Genomic DNA, 17,614 nt, shown 5'->3' on the forward strand with positions numbered 1-17,614 from the left:
ATGGCACAGCAATCTGGTTTTGCCTGGTTCCGAAACATAATTACTTTTTTATTTTTTTTTTGTCTATAGGTAAGCTATATGTTATTCAAGGCATCAATAGAAAACCCCATTTTTGTAGGTTCTACTTACTTTTCATTGGCTTCGGAATAATAGAGTAATTCGGAATAGCAGCCAAAATCTTGGGAAAATCTAAGTTAATGATCAATAGGTTTGGATAAATAATTTAGGAAGGATATTCTCATACTGACACAATACAAGGACAAGTATATGTGAAATCTATCCTTTCATAATTCGTAATTCATCCTTGTATTGTTTGTTGGATTAGGTCTAACTTTCTTGACCAAACTGCGAGCGCGGAACTTTACGAGATGAAATAGGGAAAGACAGAAGATAGAATAGAACTTAAAAGGATAATTGAAGTGACTCGTCTTCGAATCTACTTTGGTTGGAGTTCGAAAAAGGAATAAAAATAAAGTAAATTCAAGGAAGAGCTTTCTTTTTTTTTTTTTTTTAACAGCCCCTTGGCAGGTCGTGGAATGCTTTTGTTCTCCTCTTATTCCATATGGAATACAATCAGTTAAAATAAGAAGGAATAGGGGAATATTCGATCGTTCACTCCAAAAAGAGGGTCCTATTGAAAAAGAAATTATCCAAAATAGAAAGAAGTTTTTTTTTTCAAATTCAATTGTTTATTTATCTCTTATTCAAAAATTTCCCTGAAAATTGAATTTCTTTTTTTCATTCAATGGGGTTAGATGATCTAGTTCTTAATATTATTACTTTACTCAATTGACAAATTCCACAACAAATCTCTTGATTCGGAATTAGGGACTCATGTATCATCTGATGAATCCACTTTCTTTTACACTTCTGTATCTTACTCTATCTTGTTTTTTAGTATTATCTAAAATAACTGATGAATTATGAATTTTCCATAACTTAGGTAAATGCTTTACCAACATATGTAGTGTAGTAAAAAAAAATAAATGGAATTTAACTCTTTCATGCTTACTTTAACTAGTTATTTTGGTTTTCTACTGGCTGCTTTAACTATAACCCCAGCTCTATTTATTGGCTTGAACAAGATACGCCTTATTTGAATTGACTGAATAATTATAATTCAGAAAAGAAAAATCTTTCTTTGGGATTCCTGGCATTCTACGACTCTTTTCCAGACTAATTAGGAATTCTTTTCTTGGTCATTGAGATTCGTGGATAATTTAGAGTACTATTTAGGGATAGATCGTACCTCTTTTTTTATCCCCTCGAACAAATCGAAATGATTGAAGTTTTTCTATTTGGAATCGTCTTAGGCCTAATTCCTATTACTTTAGCGGGATTATTCGTGACTGCGTATTTGCAATACAGGCGTGGGGATCAGTTGGATCTTTGATTGAGTCATTTTTTTTTTTTGATTGACCTCCTCCAGACCAGAGAGGAGGTCAAATTGAAATTGGAGTTACAATTCAATTTTGTTAAGTTATTTTACTCTGCTTCGACATAAAATAGATGGAATCACGCTCTGTAGGATTTGAACCTACGACATCGGGTTTTGGAGACCCGCGTTCTCTACCGAACTGAACTAAGAGCGCTTTCATTCATTCAAAAAGAAAATCTTTTTCTATTCCTAATGTATCTCACGTACGTATAGTCTCCACAAATTCAAGTTATACCCACTTTACTTTAATTGATCTCGTCGCTACTGCCTATAAAGAAGAAAGAAGTAATAGGTAGGGATGACAGGATTTGAACCTGTGACATTTTGTACCCAAAACAAACGCGCTACCAAGCTGCGCTACATCCCTTTTCCAAATTAAATTGTTGTACAATGCCATTGTACACAATTCCTGTCTTCTTTTCCACATCATAATTTTCTTCTTCTTTCTTTCTCTATCTATATATAGAACCCTCGTGTCATTTCTTCTTTTTGGTCTCATATAATTAAGGAATTATATACATATAAAATCCAATATAATTTCGCCTATAAAAGAAGGATTACTTTTCCTTGGTAATATATAGGAAGAAGGGGTCATCTTTTTCTTTTTTAGGGATAGGAAAATTTCGTCGATATGGTTCATTTTATATATAGCATAACAATCTTGGGCAAGAGTTTATGATCATATATGTATTCCAACAAGGAAGGAGGATTTTCAATGCGGGATATAAAAACATATCTCTCTGTAGCACCCGTGCTAAGTACTCTATGGTTTGGTGCTTTAGCAGGTTTATTGATAGAAATTAATCGTTTATTCCCAGATGCTTTGTCATTCCCTTTTTTTTAATTCTAGTTATTGCTATGGGAGGGATAGATTTCTTCGTGATATGACAAAATTTGATCCTTTTCAATCTTTTTTTAGTATCGGAAGGAAAAAGAAAGAAAAGATGGATTGGGTTGAACCTCAGAGTCATTAAAAATTTGGTAAACCCCATTTTTGAAAATAGAAATTCAATTTAAAGGGGTACCCAAGCTAAATAAGGCCTCAGAAATCAGAGCATAGAAAAGGCGGGGCTGGCTAATTAAATGAAAGGATTTCGAACCAAAATCTTTGCTAATTCGACAAGGATTGTATTCTTTAATTATTTCTCTATTTTTTATTACTTAATTAAAGAATAAAAAAAAATTATTCTAATGAATTTTATTCTTCTTCTTCGGATTCAAAATAGAAGAATAAAAGAATAAGTAGAAGAATTAAGTTAAGTCAATCCAAAAAGAAAAGGAGGTTCATGGCCAAGGGAAAAGATGTTAGAATCAGAGTTATTTTGGAATGCATCAGTTGTGTTCGAAAAGGTGCCAATGAGGAATCGACGGGGATTTCTAGATATAGTACTCAAAAGAATCGCCACAATACACCCGGACAATTAGAATTCAAAAAATTTTGTCGTTATTGTCGCAAGCATACGACTCATCACGAAATAAAGAAATAGGAACATCGTGTGTTTGATCTTTCCAAACAACAGAAAGAGTAAGAACTTCATATTTAATATATAAAGAAAACATAGTATAGAATACAAAATACAAATCAACTCATCTGATTTCCGGTAGATATTATTTCATATGTATAGAGGGTATTCATATACTATAATATGAATCAAATAAGATATGGATCAAAGAAAAACTACTTCTTCTGGATCCTAAATTAATAAAATAAAGAAGTGAATTTTCAAATTTTCAAATTTTAAATAAGGAATAAATCATGTATACATCTAAACAACCTTTTCTTAAATCTAAGCAACCCTTTAGTAAATCCAAGCAAACTTTTAATAAATCCAAGCAACCCTTTCGTAAATCCAAGCAAACTTTTCGTAAATTCAAGCAACCTTTTCGTAAATCTAAACAACCTTTTCGTAGGCGTCCCCGGATTGGCCCGGGAGATCGAATTGATTATAGAAACATGAGTTTAATTAATAGATTTATTAGTGAACAAGGAAAAATATTATCGAGACGAATAAATAGATTAACCTTGAAACAACAACGATTAATTACTCTTGCTATAAAACAGGCTCGTATTTTATCTTTCTTACCGTTTCGTAACTATGAGAACGAAAAGCAATTTCAAGCCCAGTCAATTTCAATAATTACAGGTTCTAGACCCAGAAAAAATAGACATATTCCTCAATTAACGCAAAAGTACAATTCCAATCGAAACTTAAGAAACAACAACCAAAATTTAAGAAACAACAACCGGAACTTAAGTTCCGATTGTTGATGTTTTATTCGAATTCGAAAGGGCCAGACCTATATATATTATAAAGAAAGTAATCCAGCTCGTTGATTCCTACCACTTAATCTTAATTTATTGTATCTTCCCGGAGTTCCCTCTCCGGGAATTCATCTTTTATTATTCCAGTATATTACTTTATTTATACCTTTAATTGATGATCTTTATTTTATTGGAAATCGTGTAAAGATTATTTGGATTTGATACAGCTACTTGTGCAAGCATTTTACGATTAAGAATCAATTTCTTCTTGTACAGGTTGTGTATTAATTTACTATAACTATCGAATACTTTATATACCCGCGTTGCTGCGTTTATCCGAGTGATCCACAAACGACGAAAATCCCTCTTTTGCCTACCTCTATCTCGATGAGAGGAAACAAAAGCTCTTTTTACCTGTTGGGTAATCATTCGATTAAGTCTTAAATGAGCCCCTCTAAAGTTTGAGGCAAATGAACGCATTTTTGTTCGTCGTCTCCGGGCTATATATCCTCGCGGAACTCTGGTCATTGAATCAAATTAACCTTAATGAATAACTAATGATTTCTCTTCTTTTAGCCACCCTTTTTCTCATTAATAACAAAACTAATTATTCCGATATATAAAATATTAATTCCAATGGCTTTTGCTATAGTAACCTTCCCAACCACGATTTTTTATTCCACTCCGTTCAGTTATTTCTATACGAAATAACAAATTCATTCTAATAATACTAAAAAAAATAGTGGGTTCCATCGTTTCTATGGTTCCCTTTTAAACGGTGAGGCCCTCTCTATACACCGGAGCCCTTTCTTTCATCAAAAGGTATTGCGAACTTGTATAGTCCACATTCTTTGGCTCTACCTATCCATTATAGAGTAAATAGCTCTTTTCACAATAAGAGTTATCCATACAGTGACGGTATTTAATTATGAAAGTTGGCTAAGTAGCTGACCCTGTTAGTCCGTTCTTTTAAGATAAAGGAGCATAAGCCTTTTTCTTTTTATTACTATTTCCTCCGCTTAATGGATAACCATTTGCTACCAATGGGAGAATTGCTTCTTATTTCCAATTTAGATAATTGGATTTGCACCAAAGGAAACCATAAATTCCATATACCATAGAAATCTAGGATAGAGAAGCTATATCCTATTCATTGGTACTAATCATGGATACTTCAATTTTTTTTATATTTGTTTGAAGTCATGATCTGAACGAGTCGCACATACACCCTAGCACATGTTCCTCGACGCTGAGGGCATCCTTTAAGCGCGGCCGTTTTTCGAGCATTTCGTATTGGCTGTCTTGCGTTTCTAATAAGTTGTTTAACCGTCGGCATGTTGTATGTATATAGAAAAAAATGGATTGGTTTAGATCCATCTTAACCTGATGATTGCTCATCATGAAGTCTTTCTATTTTCTATTAAATCGAGGAAAACACGAATTTAGCTGTGAAATAACTTTACAAGAAATCCGGACACTACCAATCCTTAAACATTTCTGGAAACCACACTGGATCAGTATCGCAGTGCTTGTCAATCATTTCATCCCCTACAATATCGACAAGTCCATAAGCTTTGGCTTCGTCTGCTGACATAAAAACATCCCTTTCCATGTCTTCGGATACAACCCAAAAAGGCTTGCCTGTTCTTACTGCATAAACCCTTGTGATCATTTCGCGAACTTTGTGTAACTCTTCTACTTCTAGTAAAAATTCTGGTGTCCTTGCCCGATAATAAGCACTAGCAGGTTGGTGAAGCATAATCCTCGCGTGAGGGAATGCTATACGCTTGGTGGGTTCTCCTCCAAGCAGAATGAAGGACGCCATGGAGGCGGCTATTCCGAGGCATATTGTATATATATCTGGTGTCACCGTTTGCATCGTATCAAAAATAGCCATTCCTGAGATTAGCCACCCGCCTGGGGAGTTTATAAACAAAAAAATATCACTAATTCCATCTTCTATACTCAGATATACCATGAGACCTGTAATATGATTCGTGATCTCGCAACGAATCTCTTGACCTAAAAAAAGTGTCCTTTCTCGATACATAACATTGTATAAGTCAACCCAAGTCGCTTCTTCATCTCCAGGAATCCGGTAAGGTACTTTTGGAACACCAATGGGCATATTAGATTAATATTATTAAATTTAAGTAAGAAAACCACACTTTAATATGGAAACGTAAGAATGGAACAGAAAGAAAGAATCCGCAGTTTATTGTCTTAATTTTTATTCTTATTCTATATGAATATTATAGATTCTATTAATACGTAGATTGAAAGGTTATACATATAAGGAATGTAAGACAGATTGAATAAAGAAAAGGGAATGGGTGATTTGAATGCTAAACAAAGAGGGGTAGCGATCTATTCTTCGTTTTTTCCAAATTGGCCAAGTTACCCATTGCATATTGGCACTTATCGAGTATAGAATAGATCTGCTTCTCTTTCTTCTTATGAACAGAATTGGCTTCTTATTTTTAATGGAATGAAATAAATATTCGCGCTTTCTGACACAGAATCCCCTAGAAGGGTTAGGTACATAGGATATGGATAGTCTTTTTCAATGCGATAAAATAAAGCGACATCGTGTCTATTTTTCTTTGCTAAAGGGGTATTTCCATGGGTTTGCCTTGGTATCGTGTTCATACTGTCGTATTGAATGATCCGGGTCGATTGCTTGCGGTGCATATAATGCACACAGCTCTAGTTTCTGGTTGGGCTGGCTCAATGGCTTTATACGAATTAGCAGTTTTTGATCCCTCTGATCCTGTTCTGGATCCAATGTGGAGACAAGGTATGTTCGTAATTCCCTTCATGACTCGTTTAGGAATAACGGATTCGTGGGGTGGTTGGAGTATTTCAGGAGGAACTGTAACAAATCCGGGTATTTGGAGTTATGAAGGTGTGGCAGGTACGCATATTGTGTTTTCTGGCTTGTGTTTCTTGGCAGCGATCTGGCATTGGGTATATTGGGACCTAGAAATATTCTCTGATGAGCGGACGGGAAAACCCTCTTTGGATTTGCCCAAGATCTTTGGAATTCATTTATTTCTTGCAGGGGTGGCTTGCTTTGGCTTTGGGGCATTTCATGTAACGGGTTTGTATGGTCCTGGGATATGGGTATCCGATCCTTATGGACTAACTGGAAAAGTACAAGCTGTAAATCCAGCGTGGGGTGCAGAAGGTTTTGATCCTTTTGTTCCGGGGGGAATAGCTTCTCATCATATTGCTGCGGGTACATTGGGTATATTAGCGGGCTTATTCCATCTTAGTGTCCGTCCGCCTCAACGTCTATATAAAGGATTACGTATGGGCAATATTGAAACTGTACTTTCCAGTAGTATCGCTGCTGTTTTTTTTGCAGCTTTCGTAGTTGCTGGAACTATGTGGTATGGGTCAGCAACGACCCCAATCGAATTATTTGGGCCTACTCGTTATCAGTGGGATCAGGGATACTTTCAGCAAGAAATATATCGAAGAGTTAGCAATGGTTTAGCCGAAAATCTTAGTTTATCAGAAGCTTGGTCTAAAATTCCCGAAAAATTAGCCTTTTATGATTATATTGGTAATAATCCGGCAAAAGGGGGATTATTCAGAGCAGGCTCAATGGACAATGGGGATGGAATAGCTGTTGGATGGTTAGGACATCCCGTCTTTAGAGATAAAGAAGGACGTGAGCTTTTTGTACGCCGTATGCCTACTTTTTTTGAAACATTTCCGGTTGTTTTGGTAGATGAGGAGGGAATTGTTAGAGCAGACGTTCCTTTTAGAAGAGCAGAATCCAAATATAGTGTTGAACAAGTAGGTGTAACGGTGGAGTTCTATGGTGGCGAACTTAATGGAGTAAGTTATTCTGATCCTGCTACTGTAAAAAAATATGCGAGGCGTTCTCAATTAGGGGAAATTTTTGAATTAGACCGGGCTACTTTGAAATCTGATGGTGTTTTTCGCAGCAGTCCAAGGGGTTGGTTCACTTTTGGTCATGCTACCTTTGCTTTGCTCTTCTTTTTCGGACACATTTGGCATGGCGCTAGAACATTGTTCCGAGATGTTTTTGCTGGTATTGATCCAGATTTGGATGCTCAAGTGGAATTTGGAACATTCCAAAAAGTGGGAGATCCAACTACAAGGAAACAGGCAGTTTGATACACATTGTTATAGTATCTTTCACCTCTCTTTTTTGATTTGACATGGGAAACATCTCCCATCCTTTCTTTGACTCTTTTTCTTTCTTTATATGGGAAATTATCCCAAATGACAAATGAATAGGTGTGGAAGTTATAATTGTAAATAAACCAGGATCGAATCTATGGAAGCATTGGTTTATACGTTCCTTTTAGTTTCGACTTTAGGGATAATTTTTTTCGCTATCTTCTTCCGAGAACCACCTAAGGTTCCACCAACTCCAACTAAAAGAATAAAATAATTTCATTTAAGTAAGAAGTCCCCCTATCTGGGAGACTTCTTACTTAAATTAGTCTCCGTGTTCTTCGAATGGATCTCTTAATTGTTGAGAGGGTTGCCCAAACGCGGTATATAAGGCATACCCAGTAAAGCTTACAAGTAAACCAGATATGGAGATGGCGACTAAAGTTGCTGTTTCCATTTTTATAGAATTTCAAGATTACAATGGATCTACGAAAAGATCGTGTATTTACAACTACAACGGAATAGTATACAAAGTCAACACCAATGATTAAATAGAATTTATGGCTACACAAACCGTTGAAGATAGTTCTAAACCTAGGCCAAAACGAACTGGTGCAGGTAGTTTACTGAAACCCTTGAATTCGGAATATGGGAAAGTCGCCCCGGGTTGGGGGACTACTCCTTTTATGGGGATCGCAATGGCTTTATTCGCTATATTCCTATCTATCATTTTAGAAATTTATAATTCTTCCGTTTTACTGGACGGAATTTTAACCAATTAGGTTTCTACTAACTAAAACTAGGAAGTCAGAGTTTTTCCATCCAAAAAAGCCTTTCTAGTTTAAGATCTACATTTCTAGATATTATGGTAGTTCGACCGCGGAATTTTTTTGTTTCGGTATCTCTGGAATATGAGTGTGTGACTTGTTAGAATTGATCCTATTGATAATACATAGAAAGGGCCTGTTATCTCTATCAAGATGATTCTAATTCGTCAGATATTATTTATTCTAGTATCTGGAACACGAAATAGATAGAGTGGATCAAAAAAAAATGGAACTATGATTCATACTCACTATTAAGACCTCGCAACCAGACTGAAAAATTCAAGTAGTTCTTAAATAAAAATAAAAAAGAAATTTTCTTCCTTCCAATTTTGTTTGCCCAAAAGACAACTTTTTTTCTCTCGATTTTGTCGAGTCATTACACTGATTCAATAAATGATTATCAAGCGGTTCTTATTCGAAGAACCCTTGCCTTTTGTTTAGCTTGAGACTAAATCATCGTGGCTCTAGTATGAATCTAAGGTTTTAATTGAACTGATTCATAGGATCTCAACAAGATAATTTCTATATTACGCATAAAAAAACAAATCCTTTATAGGGAAGAGAAAAGTCAAGAAGCCTCTAATGACCAACATAAGGGAAAGGAAGAAAGAAAGACGCGCCAACTTGAGATTTTTTGGCATTATCATCACAAAGAAGATATTCCGGATTTTTCTTATTTGATATCTTCAAGGCAAATCGACCCAATTCAGTGGCTGATGAAGTTTTGAACCTTTTTTCTAATATTCGTTGAAAATTTTTGTGTTTCTGCTTGAGCCGTACGAGATGAAATTTTCATATACGGCTCTTAGAGGGGGACTCGGGTTAGTTACCTATCTCAATAAAGTATATGATTGGTTTGAGGAACGTCTTGAGATTCAGGCAATTGCAGATGATATAACTAGTAAATATGTTCCTCCCCATGTCAACATATTTTATTGTTTAGGGGGAATTACACTTACTTGTTTTCTAGTACAAGTCGCTACCGGTTTTGCTATGACTTTTTACTACCGACCAACCGTTACAGAGGCTTTTTCCTCGGTTCAATACATAATGACCGAGGCCAACTTTGGTTGGTTAATCCGATCAGTTCATCGATGGTCAGCAAGTATGATGGTTTTAATGATGATCCTGCATGTATTTCGTGTGTATCTCACAGGGGGATTTAAAAAACCCCGCGAATTAACTTGGGTCACAGGTGTGGTTTTGGCTGTTTTGACTGCATCATTTGGTGTAACTGGTTATTCTTTGCCTTGGGATCAAATTGGCTATTGGGCAGTCAAAATTGTGACAGGTGTACCTGACGCCATTCCGGTAATAGGATCGCCTTTAGTGGAGTTATTACGCGGAAGTGCTAGTGTGGGCCAATCCACTTTGACTCGTTTTTATAGTTTACATACCTTTGTACTGCCTCTGCTTACTGCCGTATTTATGTTAATGCACTTTCCAATGATACGTAAGCAAGGTATTTCGGGTCCTTTATAGGGAAGGCATATCATAGAGAATTATAATTATCATATATCATATCGGGTAGGTTTTGGTATTTCATTGCTACAAGCATGGGTTATTGTAAAATAACACATGTCATTTGGATACTTCTCTTCAACTCCAAAGTATTTTTATACAATACAAATAGTTGAAGTTAATTTTACGAAAGAAAAAAGGCGGATTATGGGAGTGTGTGACTTGAATTATTGATTTGGCCATGCAGATAAAGAATTGGATCTGCCACATTAGAATTCACAACCAAAGGTGTCTCCGCATCCAATCAACATGTAAGTCCCCTACCTAGGAAGGATAGGCTGGTTCACTTGAGGAGAATATCTTCTATGATCATACCGCAACCATGTCATCCATGAACAGGCTCCGTAAGATCCCATAGAGTAGAAATGGAATAAGTCATGTGACATGATCCAGTTCTCTATTTATTACACTTACCTTTTTATTATAGTATGGAAATGCATTCATTTTCTTTGCATCGATTGTGATCCGCAATACTATCGGAGTAAAAGAAGGGATCTAAGGAAGAATGTAGGCTAAACTTTTTGATTTTTTATTAGTAACAAGTAAATATTTTGTTTGGAGGTAAGAAACTTGCGATATTGAGGGGATAAATACCAACTAATCAAGAGACATGAGACAATCCACAAAGCAATTGATCATGATCAAATTTGTAAGCCCACTTGGATATTGAGCATTTACCCATAAGAATAGGATTATTTTCAATGAGTAGTTGTAGGTGCAACTTCGGAAAAGAGAATCTGATAAAGCTTTTCTTGCCTAGAGTCATTGAGTCATTATAAACCTTAATTCTATTAAGGATCTTCCGCGGTCTTATTTCTTTCACTCTTGCTCGAGCCGGATGATGATAAATTCTCATGTCCGGTTCCTTTGGGGGATGGATCCTAAAGAGTTCACCTATCCCAATAACAAAGAAACCAGACTTAAATGATCCTGTATTAAGAGCTAAATTAGCTAAAGGGATGGGACATAATTATTACGGGGAACCCGCATGGCCCAACGATCTTTTATATATTTTTCCAGTAGTAATTCTAGGTACTATTGCATGTAATGTAGGTTTAGCGGTTCTCGAGCCATCAATGATTGGTGAACCGGCAGATCCGTTTGCAACTCCTCTGGAAATATTACCCGAGTGGTACTTCTTTCCCGTGTTTCAAATACTCCGTACGGTACCCAATAAGTTATTGGGCGTTCTTTTAATGGTTTCTGTGCCAACAGGCTTATTGACAGTACCTTTTCTAGAGAATGTCAATAAATTCCAAAATCCATTTCGCCGCCCAGTAGCTACGACCGTTTTTTTAATCGGTACTGTAGTAGCTCTTTGGTTAGGTATTGGAGCAACATTACCCATTGATAAATCATTAACTTTAGGTCTTTTTTAGATATTTTTTGATTCATTCAACCGTGAAGTACCATAGGTATCTAGGAAATAGTTACTTCCAAGTGAATCTTCCCTAGATACCTAAAATCCATTTTATTATGATCCATTTCGCGAAAATATAGATTGTACCAAAGATGCTAAATTGTTTTCTTTTTATTCTAACTCGAAAAAGAAGAAGAAAAAAAATTGCAATGGATTTAAAACGAGAGTTTATTCTTAAGTAAATCAATTGGGAGATGCTTCTCTAGAGTGTCCCATATATGTTTTCTATCTTCCATACGAAAACTGTCAATTCTCAGAAGATCTTCTTCAGTCTTACTCAAAAGGTCCAATAGTGTATGTATATTGGCCCTTTTTAGACAATTATACGTTCTAGAAGTCAATTCTAATTGATCAATAAAAATACAATTCAATGGAATTCCTTTTTTGTTTTTCTTTAGATTAGTTAATCTTTTTTGAAAAGTAAAAAGGGGTGGAGTAAACCTGTTTTTATTTTCTTCGAAACTAGCGCCCTCTTCCTCCGCGTGTAGAAAAGGAAGAAATAAATCAATCAAATTACGAGAAGCCTCATAAAGTGCTTCCTTAGGGGTTAAACTTCCATTAGTCCATATTTCTAGAAAAAGTATCTCGTGTTTTTCATTTCCATTCCCACAAGAAAAAATACTATAATTCACATTTCGAACAGGCATGGATACAGCATCTATAGGATAACTTCCATCTTGATAGTTCTTTCTGAGTTCTGTCTGATATCCACGATCTCTCTTGATCTGTAAATCAATACAGAAATCAATGGGCTCTGTCAAGTTAGCTATAGGTTGTGCCGTATCAACGATTTCTACGGAAGGCGGTAAGATGATATCTTGAGCAGTTATGTATCTAGGACCTTTGACGCAAATGGATGCGTCTCTAACTCCATAGAGATTACTTCTCAATACAATTTCTTTCAAATTTAGTAAAATTTCTTGTACGGATTCTTCAATACCTGCTATTGTAGAATACTCGTGCGGCACGCTCCCAAATTTTGCACGTGTGATACATGTTCCTTCTATTTCTCCAAGTAAAGCTCTTCGCAAGGCAATACCGACGGTGTCCGCTTGACCTTTTCTAAGCGGGGACAGAATGAAACGACCATAATAAAGGCGCTTACTATCTACTCTTGATTCAACACACTTCCACTGTAGTGTTTGAGTGGATCCTGCTACCTCCTCTCGAACCATAATAGACTAGTATTATTATTTTATCATTGAATCGTTTATTTCTCTTGAAATGAAAGTTGAAAGCGGGTTAATTCTTTTACAGACGTCTTTTTTTAGGCGGTCGACATCCATTATGCGGCATAGGTGTTACATCGCGTATACAACTTAATCGCACACCACTTTTAGCAATGGCTCGTAATGCGGCATCTCTTCCACTACCAGCGCCCTTTACCATAACTTCTGCTCGTTGCAAACCTACTGTACGAATAGCATCTACTGCTGTTCTTTGACCAGCATAGGGTGATGCTTTTCTTGAGCTTTTGAATCCACAAGTACCGGCCGAGGACCAAAAAACCACCCGACCTTGTGGGTCTGTAACAGTTATAATGGTATTGTTGAAACTAGCTTGAACATGAATAACCCCTTTTGTTATTCTACGTGCACTCTTCCGTAAACTAAAACGTGCATTCCTACGTAAACCAATACGCACTTTCTTACGTGAACCAATTTTTGGTATAGCTTTTGCCATATTTTATTATCTCATAAATATGAGTTAGAAATAAAAAAAAGAAAAAAAGATACAAAGATATCCGTTTCAGGGTAAAATAAACCCTTTACTTTAATTATTTTAAATGAAATTATTTTATTTGGAATTGGAACATTTCCGCGGGTACTTTTTTTTACTTTTTAGAAAGTAAAGTTCTTTTTCGAAAGATTACCCCTGTCTTTGTTTATGCTTCGGATTAGAGCAAATGACTCTAATTCGTCCACGCCTACGAATCAGTCGACATTTTGTACAAATTTTACGAACGGAAGCTCTTATTTTCATATTTCCGTATCCTTTTTTAAACTATGAATCTAATCTTTTGGAAAAAATAAGTCTCTTCGCTTGAATTTTAGAACTTAGAATTTATTACCCTAGAAAAAAAAAGAAAAACCTAATCCTTTGAATCTTTGGTATCCTTCAAATCTTCGCTATCCTTCAAATCTTCGCTATCCTTCGAGTCTTCGATACGCTTCGAATCCTTATGGGGAAGTCTATAAATTATACGTCCCTTGCTTGAATCATAACGACTTACTTCAATTTTGACCCTATCCCCCATCAGTATTCGTATAGAACTAGACCGTATCTTTCCTGAAATATAGCCTAGGATGATGGTGTCATTCTCTAGCCGAACGCGGAACATTCCATTGGGTAGGGCTTCCGTAACTAAACCTTCGAAAGTTACTTTTGCTTCTCTCGGGTTTTTTTTTTCTCTCCTATTTTTTTTTTCTGTCATATTTTTTTTCTCCTATTTTTCTATTTTTATTTTAAAAATAGGAAGGGCGAGATAGAATTCGAGCACTATAGGCGGGGCGATTACCATATATAACATAAGACTTCTCCCCCAATTCTGTTTAGTCGAGCTTCTCGATCTGTCATTATTCCTCGAGAAGTAGAAAGAATAGCAATTCCCATTCCACCCAAAACTTTAGGAATTCCTTGATAGTTGGTATAAATTCGTAAGCCGGGTCGGCTGATACGCTTTAAAAAGGTTCTTGTTCTATATATTCCTTTTATAGTCTTTCTCTTTTGATGTCGCAAAGTTGAAACCAAGAAATATCTGTTACGTTCCTGATGTTTCCGAACACTTTCAATAAAACCCTCTCGTAGAAGTATTTTAACAATGTTTTCGGTAATATTTGTAGATACTACTCGAACTGTTCCTTTTTTATTCATGTCCGCATTTCTTATAGAGGTTAGTAAATCAGCAATAGTGTCCTTGCCCATAAGACTCTAATTCTAGGTTCCTCCTAATTTTTCTATAATCAACATGTTTTCTTTTTTTTTTTTTCATTTTGGATTTTAAAACATATACGTAAAACACAATCTACTAAATTAATTCTTTGGTCTCAATTTCGCCTACTAGTATTTATAATACTTCAGGAGCTAATGAAACTATTTTGGTAAAATTCAATTCTCTCAATTCCTCGGCAATCGCGCCAAAAACTCGAGTTCCTTTTGGATTGCCTTTTTGATCAATTATAACCGCAGCATTGTCATCATAGCGGATTATTATACCGTCTTCGCATTTGAACTCTTTACATGTACGTACAATTACAGCTCGAATTACTTCGGATCTTTCTAGAGGCATTTGGGGCAATGCGTCTTTGATTACAGCAACAATAACATCACCAATACGAGCATATCGCTGATTACCAGCAGCTCCTATGACTCGAATACACATCAATTTTCGAGCTCCACTATTATCTGCTACATTTAAAAGGGTCTGAGGTTGAATCATATTATTTTGATTTCAATTTGTTATTTCAATGCAAAAGGATGAAAGAAATATTGTCTTTCCAGAAAGAAAAACCGAGCATTTTTTTTTTATCTTCCATACCCCTTTTAGGGTTCTATATCTCTAATCGAATAAATTGACTTCGTATGGGCATTTTACTGGCAGCTATGGAGATAGCTGCTCTAGCTACAGTTTCAGATACTCCCCCCATTTCATAAAGTATACGACCAGGTTTAACAACGGATACCCAATATTCGGGGGACCCCTTTCCCGAGCCCATACGTGTTTCCGTGGGTCTTAGTGTAACCGGTTTGTCGGGAAATATACGTACCCATATTTTTCCACCACGACGTGCATATCGTGTTATTGCTCTTCGTCCTGCTTCTATCTGTCTCGCCGTGATCCAAGCGGGTTCAAGTGCTTGAAGAGCATATCTACCAAAACAAATACGATTGCCTCGGCAGGATTTTCCTTTCATTCTTCCTCTATGTTGTTTGCGAAATCTGGTTCTTTTGGGGTTATAGTCGATGGTTCTCTTTCTTAGTTCCATCTCTACTGCAAAACTGGACATGAGAGTTTCTTCTCATCCAGCTCCTCGCGAATGGAATCAGAAAGCATGTAAATTTCTCTAATTCATAATATTCCAAAATATTACGGTACGGATAGATACACATTAATAGATAATAGAAAAAGTTCGGTTTTTTTTATATTGAATTTGTTAAAACAGAAAAATATAATATATAGTCAAAAAAGAAGATCTAGAATATATCCAGATGTGTGTGTATATTTATCTAAATTCTATATTTATAGATAATGTAATCCTTCTTAAAAAAATCCTTATTTTTACTCTTATTGAATCGCGGTAAAGTATTCTAATTCAATAAGAATTTCGCGGGCGAATATTTACTCTTTCCTGTCTTATTTGTTAATTTATAAACTTACCAAATAAGACAATTTTTTTGGTTTGTTCCGCCATCCCACCCAATGAAGTGTTAGGATTCTTTTCAATAAAATCCTATGGAATCATAGGTTCTGTCGTTCCCACTGCTTCTCCTTGAATGGTTAGGTCTGAATCCCGCAACGGAGCTTCCAAAAAATTTCTTTCCGAGTTAATTTTCTCAGTTTTATTAACCCGGGCGGCTCTTTATTATTGCTTTAAATTTGTAGTTCTTGTTTCAAGTTACAATTTTTAATTCTCTATTATTTTTATTATATTGATGCTTTATCACATTGCCTTTTATGATGTAATTCATAGACCATACATAGTGGAATCCTATATCTTATTTATTTCCTCTTCCTTCTTTCTATCATCCCTCCCTTTATCCACATCCCTTTAGTTTTGCTTCACAACCTAGAATCCCTTTTCTTTTTTAGAGAAAAAATTGCAGTTGCTACAACTATATGACACATCTACTCATTTATGTTATGATAGAGGTATTTATTCATATAGTGACTGTTTCTTAGTTAGGATCTCGACAATACGAAGCAATAGGTTGGTTATTAGTTAATTTTCTATAATTACTAAGTTTTTTTCTTAAAAAAAAGAAAAAAATAACGAGTCACACACTAAGCATAGCAATTATATTAAATGATTTATCAATTTTCATTAAATCTTATAGAAAGAGGTATAATTTCTTCTTTTGCAGGGATTTCAGGAAAAAAGTCTCTTGTCATTTTTTATTCTATCAATGGACAGAATCCGAAGACAAGATTACTTATTCTTCGTCTACGAATATCCAAATTTTTACACCTAATACTCCATAGATAGTCCGAATTGGATAGCAGCAATAATCAATTTTAGCGCGAATTGTTTGGAGGGGAAGTCTACCCTTTTTAATAGATTCGGCGCGTGCAATTTCTTTTCCTCCGAGACGACCCGCAATTTTTACTTTTACTCCCCTTATATCTGCTTTTTTAGTTAATTCAATGGCTTTTTTCATTGCCTTTCGGAATGAAACTCTATTTTTTAATTGGAAAGCTATATATTCTGCAAGAATGTTAGGCTGTCTATAAGGTTCTTTAACTTTTTCGATAGAAATATTAAATCTCTGGTTTACAGAGTTAATTTCCTTTTGTAGATCTTTCTCTAATTCTTCGATTGCTCCTTTTTTCTTTAATAAATTTGGGAATCCAATATGGATTATGACGTGGATCGTATCGATTTCTTTTTGGATTTCTATATGTGTAATTACTTCGGAACTTGAACCTGAGTCCATTTTTCTATTATGTGTAATTACTTCGGAACTTGAGTCTGATTCTATTTTTCTATTCGAGCCCTTTTTCCTATTCTTTTGTATATAGTTCTTGATACAATCCCTTATTTTTTTATCTTCCTGTAGACCTTCAGAATAATTTTTTGGTTGTGCGAACCAAAAGGAATGGTGTTTTTGGGTTGTACCAAGTCTGAAACCGAGTGGATTTATTTTTTGTCCCATATTTTTCTATTCTATATTTTTTTTACTGGGAATCGAAATCTTAGATGGATCTAAAGGTTATTTAGATTTCTTTACTATATTTAGTACAATTGTTATATGACACATGCTTTTTTTTATGGGGA

The 17,614-nt window shown here is 35.4% G+C and overlaps 1 non-coding gene across 1 annotated transcript; it reads right to left on the bottom strand.

Moving 5' to 3' along the window:
- Nucleotides 1-1,731: 1,731 nt before the first annotated feature.
- TRNAP-UGG (transfer RNA proline (anticodon UGG)) lies at nt 1,732-1,805 on the bottom strand. The gene has a single exon. It is a non-coding gene; the product is annotated as a tRNA-Pro (tRNA).
- Nucleotides 1,806-17,614: the final 15,809 nt, after the last annotated feature.

This window comes from Triticum urartu, unplaced genomic scaffold (assembly GCF_056163025.1).
Source record: "Triticum urartu cultivar PI428250 unplaced genomic scaffold, HENAU_Tu73 scaffold2, whole genome shotgun sequence".
Lineage (NCBI taxonomy): Eukaryota > Viridiplantae > Streptophyta > Magnoliopsida > Poales > Poaceae > Triticum > Triticum urartu.